Source organism: Ambystoma mexicanum, chromosome 2q, assembly GCF_040938575.1.
Source record: "Ambystoma mexicanum isolate Mex_15411 chromosome 2q, UKY_AmexF1_1, whole genome shotgun sequence".
Taxonomy (NCBI): Eukaryota; Metazoa; Chordata; class Amphibia; order Caudata; family Ambystomatidae; genus Ambystoma; species Ambystoma mexicanum.
The window spans coordinates 306,082,694-306,096,156 of NC_090924.1; the positions used below are offsets into that span (position 1 = coordinate 306,082,694).

Below are 13,463 nucleotides of genomic sequence, written 5' to 3' on the forward strand. Positions count from 1 at the left end.
ATTTCCTTGCACCAGATCAGAATTATGCGTGATTAAGGGGGGGTGACATGTTTAGATCAGATTTGCTTCCCACCTTCACATTCACAAAGTAATTTGGTTCTTGACCCTGGTGAATTCTTAATGCATGCGTATACATATTAGATTTTCCAAACGGGCACTTACTTTAAGTTTGTCAATCGCCAAAACTCGCCTCTGAGTCCCTTAACAGGAGGCACCAATTCACTGACTGAAAATGTGTAGCACCGCTCGAGTTGGTCAAAATAAGTCTTAGCGATGTTTGCAGTCAGAAAATTCCCATAAGCTTCCAGTGTAGAACACAGTGTTAGCGGTCAGGCGCACTGCTGCTATTCAAAAGAACACCAGCACCTATGAGAATTCCTAAGTCCACCGACATCTTAAAGTTGCGAACAAGGCACTCCTTTACACAGGCGTCTATTGTTCTAAATGTCAAGCCGCACTTTTAACACTAAACAGACCACTTCAGACACTAGAATAAATTATCCTCATAGCCAGTAAATATGAGCCTTCAAAGCCTCCTGCTACTCTTACACAAGCTGAGTCCTCCGCTCTGCTAACCTACTGGCAACAGGCCATAAAATGACCCTGTATTCACCACACTCTCGAACACCTGCACACTCACTGGTATCTGCCCCGGCAGGCTAGCAGGCCAGCTGCCAGCAGCCAACAGCGCTAGCGGCACGCTGAAGTACCAGTAACACCAGAAGCTCCTGGAAAACCGGCGGTGCGAGCATCAACACAAATTGACGTCCCGGCCGAGTTCCTACGAGAACTCGCTACAAATGTGCAGCGCGTGTCAAGCCATGCTGAGAAGGAACAGTTCGCAATCAACCACTCCCGCCACAAACTAAACCATTTCCGGAACAGTTTCTTTTGTTAAAAAAAGTATTGGCAGAGGTCAGAGTGGGCGGGAACTAAAGGGTAAGATGTTCCCTTACTTTCCGGGCCAATCCTTCACCATTCCCTTACTTTATGCGACCAAGAATACCGTTCCAGGACGGCAACTTTAAAAAAAAATATATTTCATTTTAAATTTCGCTCCTACAGTGGATTCGAACGAGAACGCTGCCTATATGAAGACAGTGTAATATTCACTGAGCTATCCCATAGGTGCTGGATTTGGGTTTATTTATTTTAATAGACTGCTTGCGATGTAAAACCCACTCCCAGGCAACCAAAAAGCACTGTGTTACAACAATCTGCGTTTGAATGGCTGTAGGCTCAGACTTGTTTGCAAGCAAAGAGAGGGGTGTGTGCAGCCTGGCATGTTGAATGGTGGGTGGTGAAGGGGAGGCTGCAGAAAGGTGCATGCTGAGGGTGACAATGACAATGACGCAATAATGGTGGTCATTTAAATGCCTTTTCTTTCTTGTTTTCTTCACTCTTAGTAGAACTATTGTTTAACACAATGTTGCAGGGTGGTGTGGAGGAAAGGAATGACCCGGGTATGGGGTTTGTATGTATGGGGGGTGACAGTGAGTATGGGGGAGTGGGCAGAAAAGGTAGTGGGACAGTGGGAACTTCGTACCACTACTTTTCTTTTTTTACACTTCGACCACTGAGTATAGGAACAGTATCACTTTTTTTTTTAAAGTAGCACTGCTCCCAACCACTCCTGCCCACTTCAACTAATGGATGCGAGCCTATTCTGGCTTTTGTATACCGCACTACCAAATGAATGTGTCTGCAGGGCCTGTCAAAGTTGCTTGGAATTGCTGTAAATATCATATTCTGTGAATGTGTAGAGTAGGCTAAAACAGTTTTTTTTTTTACATTCGCCACCTCTGCATGTAGTTGGGGGCTCAGACAGGAAGTTGCAGCAAATACATATTTTTGTTAAACAACTGTTAACTAGTGGGTGGACAGGTGCATTCCCAGATGCCGTGTTATACATGCACATATTTTTGATGCCCTGGTCCAGTCTTACAAGGGAAAATTCGTTTTGGTTCCGAGGCCCAAGTCGTCAAAAGCACTGGCAAGCCCTAAAGAGTGGCACAATGCTCACAGGTGCTTCAATTTCGCCTCAGAAGACGTTGTTATAACTGGGTATGACAGGCACAGTATTTTCGAGAAGGTGTTTAACGCAGACTTCATGTCGCAGCGTTACGCAGCACAATGTATCCCCAGGAAGGATGAAAAACTGAGTTTGCCCTTTTGGGATTTAAACGCGAGAAGTGCGGGCTTGCCCCATGTCAGAGGCAACTGTTTAACCGCTGAGCTAGCCACCCTGGATAACTGCCCTGTGAACGAGGCTGGGGTAGCAGAAAAACTGCGCGTTTCGTGCGGTGGCAGGCGTTGTATTGTTCTGGCTCTGGTGCCACCTAAAGCACTTACAGGGCGATTTCAGGTGGCATCAATCGACTAGGCCACGCAGTGCCCAAAGAGAGTGCTGGAGAGTGTCCGTGAAATACCTCGGAACTGAAAAGCAACAAGTCACAGGACAAGTTCCCCTCCTTGGGTGACATTCTTTTCAGAACAGAGTGAAGAAGACTAGAATGCAGTAAAACCACTTTTGGCCTTTCACACGTCCGTGCACCACCACTGCACAGCCACTCCCCTGTGCACAGAAGCACCCTGCAGCGGGCACGACAAGACATCTTCTGCAGTCTACTCTCGGCGCAGCTGCAATCAGGGCACAGGCAGGCGCGTGGCCGAGCTTCCAGGCACAGGTAGGTGGACATATTTACAACACGCTTTCCGTTCCCCCCTGATTTAAACCGATAGCAGGTGTGATCCTATTCTGACTTTTGTATAGCGCGATTTCGCAGGGGCTGTCAAAGCTGCTGGGAATATCTTTATTCTATGAATGTATGGGTGTCTTTTAAACATTCACCAGAACTGCTGGGGGCTCAGATGGGAAGTGGAAAGAACTAAGGAACACATATTTTTGTTAAAGGAAATGTTACCTAGAGGGTAACAGGTGCACACCCAAAAAGAGACCGTGCTATCCATGCAAATATTTCAAGACAGGTGAGACTTCTATTGATTACCATATGTTTATGGGTGCGAAACTAGGTTTCTAGTTTATGGGTGCCCTGGTCCCGCCTAACAAAGGGAAAATACGTTTGGGCTCCACGTCCCTAAATCGCCAAAAGCACCGACACGCGCTAAAGAGGGGGCGCCTTCCACAGGCGATTCCTCTTTGTCTTGAGACATTGTAAGAACTGAGTATGACAGGGCCAGTAGTTTTCGAGAAGGTGTGTTTAACGTCGACTTCATGTCGTAGCGTGACGAAGTAACTTGGCCCTATGCCTCTGCTAATGGCACTGCTTCCTTCAATCTGAGCAGGCGCCTGCGTAAAACACTGCGTCATGCCCACCTTTTTAAACCAAAATAGAAACCGTAATTCAAGTGAGCTCTTGCACACCGATACACCGAAGGGCACTAGTGCTCGCCTGTTCCAATATGAGTTTTCCCGCGCAAAAGAGTGAAACAAATATATTGAACTAAATAGATGTGTTTGCACAGTTCAAAGGCCCCATACTGGGGTCGTGGCCACCCTATGACATCCAACCTCAGACTCTTCAGAAGTTTTTAACTACAGCGCCCATGATCTCCCAACTTTAACTATGCTCGCTAGGGCATGTGGGAGATGTTCAACAAAGGTAGCAGGCGCCCCTCTCTCGGAAGAACAAGGCATGATAACCTGTTCAGTGGTTGTTAACCACATTGAGAGTTCGCAGCCATCTGCTTTTTGCTCACTGTACCTTTCACAGATGGGAAATATCCATTTGCATATCAGTCTTTGTCCTGCCCACATGGGCAGTCCAGCACCGAAATGCTATGGCAATTCCTCTCTGAACAAGAGTACCACCAGCAACCCCATACACGTGTTTCAGCCTTGTTGGGCATCATCAGTGAGGTGAAGCTGAGCCTCTCTAAGCACAGTGAGCAGGGAGTCCACGTCTGGTTGCCCCCAGGCAACCTAGGGTGACCAACCCCAAGTTCCTTCAACAAATTCAACAAAGGTAGCAGGCGCCCCTCTCTCGGAAGAACAAGGCATGATAACCTGTTCAGTGGTTAGAGAGAGGGGCGCCCGCTACCTTTGTTAAACTATTTTTTAAGGAACCTGGGATTGGTAACCCTAGGTCTCCTGGGGGCAACCAGACGTGGTCTCCCTCTCACTGTGCTTAGAGAGGCATCAGCTTCACCTCACTGATGATCCCCAACAAGGGTGAAACACGTGTATGGGGTTGCTGGTGGTACTCTCGTTCAGATTGGAGTTGCCATTGTATTTCGGTGCTGGACTGCCCCTGGGCAGAACAAAGACTGATATGCAAATGGATATTTCCCATCTGTGAAAGGCACAGTGGGTAAAAGCAGTGGCTGCGAACTCTCAAGTGGTTAATAACCACTGAACAGGTTATCATGTCTGTTCTTGCGAGAGAGGGGCGCCCGCTACCTTTGTTAAACTATTTTTTAAGGAACCTGGGATTGGTAACCCTAGGTCTCCTGGGGGCAACCAGACGTGGTCTCCCTCTCACTGTGCTTAGAGAGGCATCAGCTTCACCTCACTGATGATCCCCAACAAGGGTGAAACAGGTGTATGGGGTTGCTGGTGGTACTCTCGTTCAGATTGGAGTTGCAATTGTATTTATGTGCTGGACTGCCCCTGGGCAGGACAAAGACTGATATGCAAATGGATATTTCCCATCTGTGAAAGGCACAGTGGGTAAAAGCAGTGGCTGCGAACTCTCAAGTGGTTAATAACCACTGAACAGGTTATCATGTCTGTTCTTGCGAGAGAGGGGCGCCCGCTACCTTTGTTAAACATGTGGGAGATGTAGTCCACAACATCTTGAGAGTCAAAGGTTGAATACCACTGCCCAATGTAAAGTGACATTTGCCACCTCTCTGTGACAACAGCACACATGCCTGTTGGCGACAATCTGGCGCTTCTATTGGTGGCTCCCTAGGCTGCCAGCTGCATAGTCGTGCTGGACCCTGGCTAGTCATAGTCAACGTGCTTTACAGGCAGGGCTCCTCGTGACCCAGCACGGCCTGCCTCTTCTTTTATAAGGGTTAAGAGAGTCACGTGTGCATATCATTTTTAACTGAAAGAATCAAGAGTAAGACTCTGAGGACTCACAGTAAGATAAAGTAAGATTCCCAGTAGAGCATGAGTTATGGCTGTGAAACTCCCTCACTCAGAATGCAGTGACTGTGGTGTTTTCTGCACGCCTTTCTGAGAGGATCTGTCTGCACATTGACACGCATATGGATAACTCTCTACATATCGCCTCATTACAGGTGTGCCGGTCTGGTAACAACGGTGCTAGGAAGCCTACCGGCACTGTTGTTACCGGACCTGCACACTACGAGTCTGCGGGCGGGTGCTGTCCCGCCCACCAAGGTCAGACCTGGCGGGCGGGACCGCACCCGCCCGTAGACTTTCATGGAAGCACTGGCACCGTTATTAACAGTGTCGGTGCTTGCGTCATGGGAATGGGGATTAACAATTTACCGGCACCTGACTTCCCGGATCGCCAGGGTCGTAATTCCCCTGTGATTCCGGCAAGCCAGGCACCGGCAACACGCTGGCAGCACCGGCAGGGTTAGCGCCGGACTTGTAATGAGGCCCGTCTCGAACTGCTGAACCATACTATAGATTCTATGTGTATCCCCTTTCAGTTGCTCTGTCGCACACACACACATCACTCATGTCAAAACGCCCAGTATCCATCACTCCATTTCATAGCCACAAGTGCAAAGCATTGTGGGTATGCAAATGAGCTCAAATGCAAGGCTTTAGCTCAAGAGTATGTACACATCACTTATTATGTTTCCTATTTATTTTCACCTTGGAGAACTTTCTGAATTAATCTCTGAGGTGTGCCACTGCACCCTGGCATGCTGCATGGGATATGTAACTAGGTCAAATTATGATAATCTGGTTCTAAATGCTGTAATAATACCTGGGCCTTGGGGAGTATTGGACCGATCCAAGCACCATATCCAATGTATCCAAGGCAGCGATAAAGGAGGCACCCCTAGAAAAGGTCTTGTGAGACAACAGCTTTAAGGCCTCAGGTTCGACGGTCTTGACACGCGACTCACGCATAAAGGCAATAGAGGGCTACGAAGAGTACTTTGACTATGTAAACCCAAAATACGACAGATCCCTGTTCATCAAGCTGCGTGCAGGGATCTTGCCAACTACAAGACTTCGCCACAAATGGAATAACAATGTATCTGCTATGTGTCCGTTGTGTGGTAACCTGAATAGAATGAGATATGCCCAGTAACAATGCCAGTGAGGCGACGATATCGAAAGCCACTATTTCTGGCTCGAGGTTGCCGGACGAGGGACGAGGCCATGATAGTCTGTCTAAACTCGAGTGATGTGCTTGCAGTATATGCCACTTCTAAATATCTTGTGTGGGCTTGGAGACTAAGAGCGAAAAAGATACTGGTGCACCGGCAATGATGTTGGGTTTATATATTTTATGAGAATGTTTTATCTAGTTTTGGAATGTTGTTTTTTATTCTTCCTGTGTGCACTGTTTTAATGTAGTATGGGGAATGTTGCTTCCATTACATTTTATGTCGAAATAAAGTGTTATGAAATGAAATTCTATAATGCATGTTTTTTCATATCCAGTCTAATAGCGACGACGCTAACATAAGTCCTGCAGTGTTAGTATAACCCTGCAACAGAACCTTGACTTGGTGCCGCTGTCTTTAGGGGCTAAATGTTACCAGTTTAGGCACGACCTAATTCCTTAAAACAAGTTTTTTTAAAAGAAATTAACCAGTGCCTAAACTGGTAAAGTCAAATTCACGATGTGGCTCCTACACATTATCAGGGTTCTGCATGGCTAGTTTTTTCTTTTAAGCATTAATTGCCAGAACTTCTATGTTTCCTTATGTAAATTAATATATAGCTCCCAAGGGCACTCAAAGGGTTACCTATAGCATTAGTTTGCAATACAGTTTTCTTTATTGTACAGTACCCTAGATGGTTTGATGTGCCCATGTTGTTGACGCTGTGCCTAAAGGTCTCTGGAGGAAGACCGGTTGGGGGAGGGGTTAAAAGAAGTCACCACTCCTTAATTCTCAATTTTTTGTTTGGGCTATTATGAGTCGCGTGCGACACCTATAAGCCAAAACTATTGCATTAGAGTACAGATAGGGATGAATGGCACTTGAGAGGGCCCCACAGCTTGGAGGTGTTGTTTGGTTATGTGCCCGCCCACCCACGCCAATGCTAATCCGTATAGCCATCCCTACCCAGTTCCTACTCTTCCCCACCCAAAACACCTCCTCATGGGAACTCTTTGAGCTAACTTTAATCAAGCCTTACCCTCACACTTGAAGTGTCTGCCAGTGTTTTTTCAAAGGAGTCTTCTGAGAGTTAATGCCTGAATTGGAGTAGTAAACCGGGTACTGGTGTAATGAAAATGTCTTAACCAGGTCTGCCTTCAGTCGCTCAGTTCATAAGCACTATGTGTGTCCTTCACTGAAGTCCTGTTAAATACAAGCACTGGCAAAGCCAACAGTGTTGGCTTATGTGTAGGTATAAGGCATTTGCCAGGCACTGCTATTAGATGCCATGTTACACCCGCTACCATCAATGGCCAGTTAATACCACTATGACAGTGTCTGGCAGGGGCCTTTTCCAGGCCTACAAAAAGAAACGGTTGGCATTACCAGTGTTTGTTTTATATAAGTGTATGATGTCAGCACACTCTCACAACTGTAGGCACTAATTATGATTTCATTACCGAAATGTGGAATAAAGCATGCCTTGCAGGAATTATACTGGCATTGGTTGGCGTAAGGATTTTCAGAGATGTTTGCTAGCTCAAATTGTCAGAACTATTATCTTATGGGCAGAGAAACCCCGCTGGACCATGTCCTCTGACTCTCCCTGCAGTCCTCAGGATGGCCACGTTTCAGATAGTGGCGCTCTTGCTAAATTTCCCAATTTGCAAAGATGCAGCAAGTGAGAAACGCAACCAATTTCTTCTAAAATCATGATACAATTTGTTGTTCTTATGAACGTGATCAGGGGTGGACTGGCCTATAGTGAACTCTGGAGATTTCCCCGTAGGCCTCTGCACCCTGGGCCTCTTTTGTGTGATTTTCCCATAGGAAAAGCATTGGGCTTGCTGAAAATGTCTAATATGGGGCCACTTTCAAAATTATTTCCAGGGCCTCTTTTGTTTCCCAGTCCACCCCTGAACGTGATATGATTGTAGTTCAAGTCTTGTGACCTGCCTTTGATGATGCATACTAGCTTAGGCCCACTGTACCCAACCCAGCTTTAGAACACACCCCGTCTGTACCCACACGCAGCAGACCACAATATTATTTTTTTAAAACTAAAAATTCATCCTTGTTGAAACTTTAGCCTCAGTCATTCCATCTTTATAACCGGAAGAGCGCTGCAGTGGCTCAGTTGAGAGAGGTCGATGCTCTACAGGTTGATTCCTTCTTTGTTACGTCACTCCCAAGTGCAATGCTGAGCTGAGGTTGGCAGCTGTGCACAAGTGAAAAAGTGAGCTGTTCTACAGGCAGTTGTGAAGGCTTGGTGTTCCTGGGAACGATGGGCAAAGTATGTGTGACCTACATAAGTGACCCCTCGTTGACGTACCTAAATTGTGTCAGATAGATATGATGGTACTACGTTTTGATGTTTGCTGGCTCCCCAAGGCAAGAAACGGCAATAATACATAGAGCAGTTTCTAGAGGCAGGTCAACCGGGCAGGGATGTCATTTCATCCTCATGCCTGGGGTAGCAGAAGTGACATCACACGACCCTTGACCTCTGATGACATCACAGGAAGTGATGTCATTTGACCCAACCCCAAAGTGACATCAAAGGAAGCGAAGGAACACGACCTTTCACCCCGTGACAAAACAGGAAGGGGCATCACATAGCACTGTCCCTAAGTACACAGCGAAAAATTTGGTTACGATATAACTATAATGTGATAATCATTTCATACAAGAATGCATCACCATATATATTGTTAATTCAGTGTAGGCCCATATTACCAAATTACTGTGAATGCAAGCAGACATCCAAGGCCAAATGATAATTATGTGTTATTATAAAGCACTTACGCTTAAACGCTTTTATATAGAACAAATATACACACAATATCACCCAACCTGTGTTGGTACTCATTTATCGACCGCAGAAGGATGAAAGGCTGAGTTGAGGTGTTTAAGAACAGACTAAATCAGGGACTCAACCCTGAGGTCTGCCTGAAATAAACCTCTAATGAGTCTAGCAATTATTGTATAAAATACCACAGAGACAAATTATTTGTTATTCCTATTCTTTCTTATTTAGGGTCACTGCTCAAAGTGTTGCACTAGTGCAACCCCCTGTTTTTTTTAAGAGGCCTGAACAAGAAAGCTAGACACTCCACAAACAAGAGCCACATGGCACTGGCCACAGCCAGCCCAGGAGCTTACATACAATAAAAAGAAAAAATCTTTTCATTTTAGGGGTAGCAAGGGAGATCACAGGGGTAGCAAGGGAGACATCAGGGGATGCAGTTGCGACTCCTGGCAACCCTCAAATGACGTCCCTGGAACCGGGCAACAGCTGGAGGCACAGTTTGGGGCAAGGTGCGCAGCAGGGACAGCCTGTTAAAATCACTTTCCTGGGAGAGTGGCTTGAGCCTTTGTATTTTTTTTTTTTTTAGCACAGCACTATGCGCACATATCCATTTAACACCCCACCTCAACCCCGTAATGTAGCCAAATGCTTAAGACTCTGCTCAGAGTTTTTCCTAAGAAGGCTTCCACCTCCAAAATGATCATCTATTGGTGAAAGTAAACATGCTTGAACATCTTGGACAGTGTGAGAATTTCTGCATAGCACTGACTCTTACCAAAGTCGAATGCTACATTTACTATTTAACTTGTCTTTTTGTAGTAGTCGAAGACTATGGGGGTCATTACGACCTGGGCGCAAAGGGATACCGGGCACCGGTAATGACACCGGTGCCGGTAATCCCTTTGTGCCCTATTCCAAGGTCCCTTTGTGGGTCCCTCCCTTAACGCCTGGTTTTACAAGGCGTTAAGGACGGGTCCCGCAAAGGGATACCAGGGTCAATAACGGTACCGCAATTTGGGGTATCGTTATTGACGCCTTCCCCCTTCCCATTGAGCCCTATGGGGACTCAAATGGGAATGGGGAATGGCTTTTCAAATGGGGACTTACCGGTCCCGCCAAGGTCGGACTGGATAATGCAGCATTTGGATCCCCTACCAAAATTCCTACAAAATCCAGGGCGTCCGCCCATGTCTTGGAGAAGATGGAAAGCAGAGTTTGATATCTACTTGGAAGCAATAAATGGCAACAGGTTATTCACATCTCGATTAAAAAGCAATTTTCCTGCACATCTTAGGCTCAGGAGGCCAGGAGGTATGCAGACACCTGCCCTGACTTTGGAAGCACACAATGGTGATGGCCTCAAGTGTACAAAGAGGTAGTGTCACAAATAGAGAAACATTACAAAAAGAATGAAAGTGTGGCATTAGAAAGGCACACATTTTATACAAGGGGCCAATTGATATGATATATGATATGAAATTATATGATATGATATGGCATTTTTAACGCACCTATAGACACGTGTTTCAAGGCGCAAAATTACCCAGAGCATCTATTGATGAGTTCCTAGCAACACTAAGAGGGATTCCCTCCTGTTGCAATTTTGTGCACTTCCTTAATGAAGTGTTAAGAGATCAAATAATGGTGCACACATACAATAACCGAATAAGGGAGAGAATATGGGAAGAATCAAAACCTACACTTGTTGAAGTAATTTGCATGGCGAAGAGTATTGAAAGGTAATCAGAGCATTTTAAGAAATCAGCAAAGGACAAGGATGTGTGTGACATATTAAATAAAGGAGATAGAAACAAGGCTCAACACAAAAATACAGAGAAATAATGTTCCAATATAAAGTGTTATAGATGCGGAGCATGAGATCATATTGCAACTTCCAACACATGTTTTGCTATTGGGAAGATATGCAACATATGTGAAAAAAACGGCATATTTCCAAAGCTTGTAGAAACAAATTTTATAAAATGAACAAGCCGAGAGAAGTAGCAGCAATATATGAGAATACAAACACTAGTTATGACACTAGCTATGAGGCTGAAGAGGAAGATGCAGCAATTGAAAATTAACATAGAAGAGATGTGTTGGCGATTTGGGATCCTGATGAGGACTTATGTGATTTTGCAACGTTAGAGAGGCCAATGTGCAAAGTAACAATTGCTCGTGTAAGCATGCAATTGATGGCATACTCTGGCTCACTCAATAGTATAATACCAGACATCATGTACAAAGGAAAGCTGGACGAAGTTGTCCAGACTCTTAACCCAGTCACCAAAGCACTGTGTACAAATTAAGGCCATCAATGGCCAAGATAGGCTGGTTTGCTGAGAAGATACAGTTCAAAGATCGAACGATTATGGTCAAAGTGAATGTGGTTGATAAAGGCCCTCTCATTTTAAGTTGGAGACATAAAGCTGAGTTTGGAATGGAATTAAAGCCAGGAGCGACAGAACAAGTGTTGGTTATAGACAGTAACTTTAAAAAACACGAATTAGTGGAACAGTATCCACAGTGTTTTCTGAGAAAATCTGTACATTGAGGGGTATTAGCACCACATCAAAGTGAAATCTGGGGCTCAACCGGTCAAGAGCAAAGTGAGGAAGATCCCACTGAGGTTGGTGGGGCCACTTCAAATGTTGCTGCAAGACTTAATGAAGCTGGACATAATGGAGGAGTTGGAAAGTTCAGAATGGGTATCACTTATAGTAATTTTGATGAAGCCTGATAACTCCATTAGGATGTGTGTAGATTTAAGAGATGTAAATAACAACATTGTAACTGATATGCATACACTGCTAAATATCACTGAGATGATACAAGATATAGGGGATGCCTGTCTGTTTTCAACTATAGATTTGCGCAGTGCGTATCATCAAATTGAACTTACAGAGGCGTCTAAGCATCTGACTACGTTTATTACACCATGGAACTTTTCCATTCCAATAGAATGCCTTTTGGATTAGCCTCACCGGCATCTGTTTTTCAAAAACTCATAGGCAAGTTATTTAAAGATTTACGAGGAGTGATGTATTTTCAGGGCGATATGTAGATATATACAAAGGATGAATTGATGCATGAGAAATAGTTTAAACAAGTGTTGAATAAGCTATGGAATGCTGCATGACTGTGAAATTATTAACATTCAATATGATATGGCATTTATAACGCGCCTATACAAAATACAATTTAAATTATATCAGGGGGAAGTTGAGTATTTAGGGCACACCCTGTCCAAACAGAGAATTAAACCTAAAGAGACACTTGTGAAAAGTATTATTGCGGACCCGGAACCATCAGACAAACAGTAGTTGTTATCATTCTTAGGCTTATGTGAGTTTTATTCAGAATTCATTAAGGCTTATGCGTCAATTGTCAAGCAAATGAGCGAGTTGATGAGGAAGGGTGTGAAGTTTGTGTGAAAGGAGGCCCAACAAGCAACATTTGAAAGGGGAAAGGATTGAATAATAAGGGTTACCACCTCAAAGCCCTTTGATACTAAGAGGGAGACATTTATAATGGTTGATGCAAGTAATAAAGGGCTAGGAGCAGTGCTTACTCAAAAAGACAGCAATTGGAAGGAAGTGACAATTACATTTGCTTGAAGAACATTATGACAGCCAGAGAGAGGTTGCTCTATGACAGAAAAGGATGCTCTTGCATGTGCTTGGGGAGTTCAGCATTTCGGACAATTTGTTTGCCCCCTTTCTTTTGAGAATGGATCATAAACCATTACTCAAAATATTGAAAGTGGGTGGGGGCTGGAAAAACCTCACCCAGGTTGTTTAGGCTGGCATCAAGATTGATTGAATATAAGTATAGAATTGAGGTTAGAGAGGGGAAACACAATAAAGAAGCAGCTTGCCTTTCAAAGTTGCCAATCTAAGAAACTGGGGTGCAGGACACAACAATTGAAGATGCTGTGTCTGTGGCAGAAGTGTGTGTGTTGGCAGGTATTGTGATAACAAAGAATACATGGACAACTGCACAAAATAGTGATGAGATTATTAAAGACGTGTGCAAGTATGTTATAAAAGGTTGGCTGTTAAACAAGAATCAACATGAGCATAAAACCATTTGGGATGATCAGTGAAGAATTATCAACAGAAGGAGATTTGAGAAGAGGTGAGAGAGTAGTACCTCCTGAAGATATGAGAGGGGCTATTATTGCTAATGTACATATTGACCACTCATGAATGATGGGCACAAAAGGTTTAGCGAGAGAAAATGTTTGGTGGCCAGGTATGGAAAGGGATATAGACAGGTATGTCAGAGAATGGGTCAATTCCAATGAGGGTGGCATGATTCGAAGTACAAGGGTACCACCCCTCAATCCTCCAAAAATTCAAACTGAGCCATG

At 44.7% G+C, this 13,463-nt stretch overlaps 1 protein-coding gene across 4 annotated transcripts in view; it reads left to right on the plus strand.

The window, feature by feature from the left end:
* Nucleotides 1-2,547: 2,547 nt before the first annotated feature.
* Nucleotides 2,548-13,463, plus strand: part of LOC138569359 (uncharacterized) — a 1,262,132-nt gene continuing 1,251,216 nt past the window's right edge. For 3 of the 4 annotated variants that reach the window (XM_069647272.1, XM_069647275.1, XM_069647274.1), the window contains exon 1: nt 2,548-2,687. The gene's annotated coding sequence lies outside the window, so the exon portion shown is untranslated. The remainder of the gene's footprint in view (nt 2,688-13,463) is intronic. The other variant, XM_069647273.1, reaches the window with a different exon arrangement.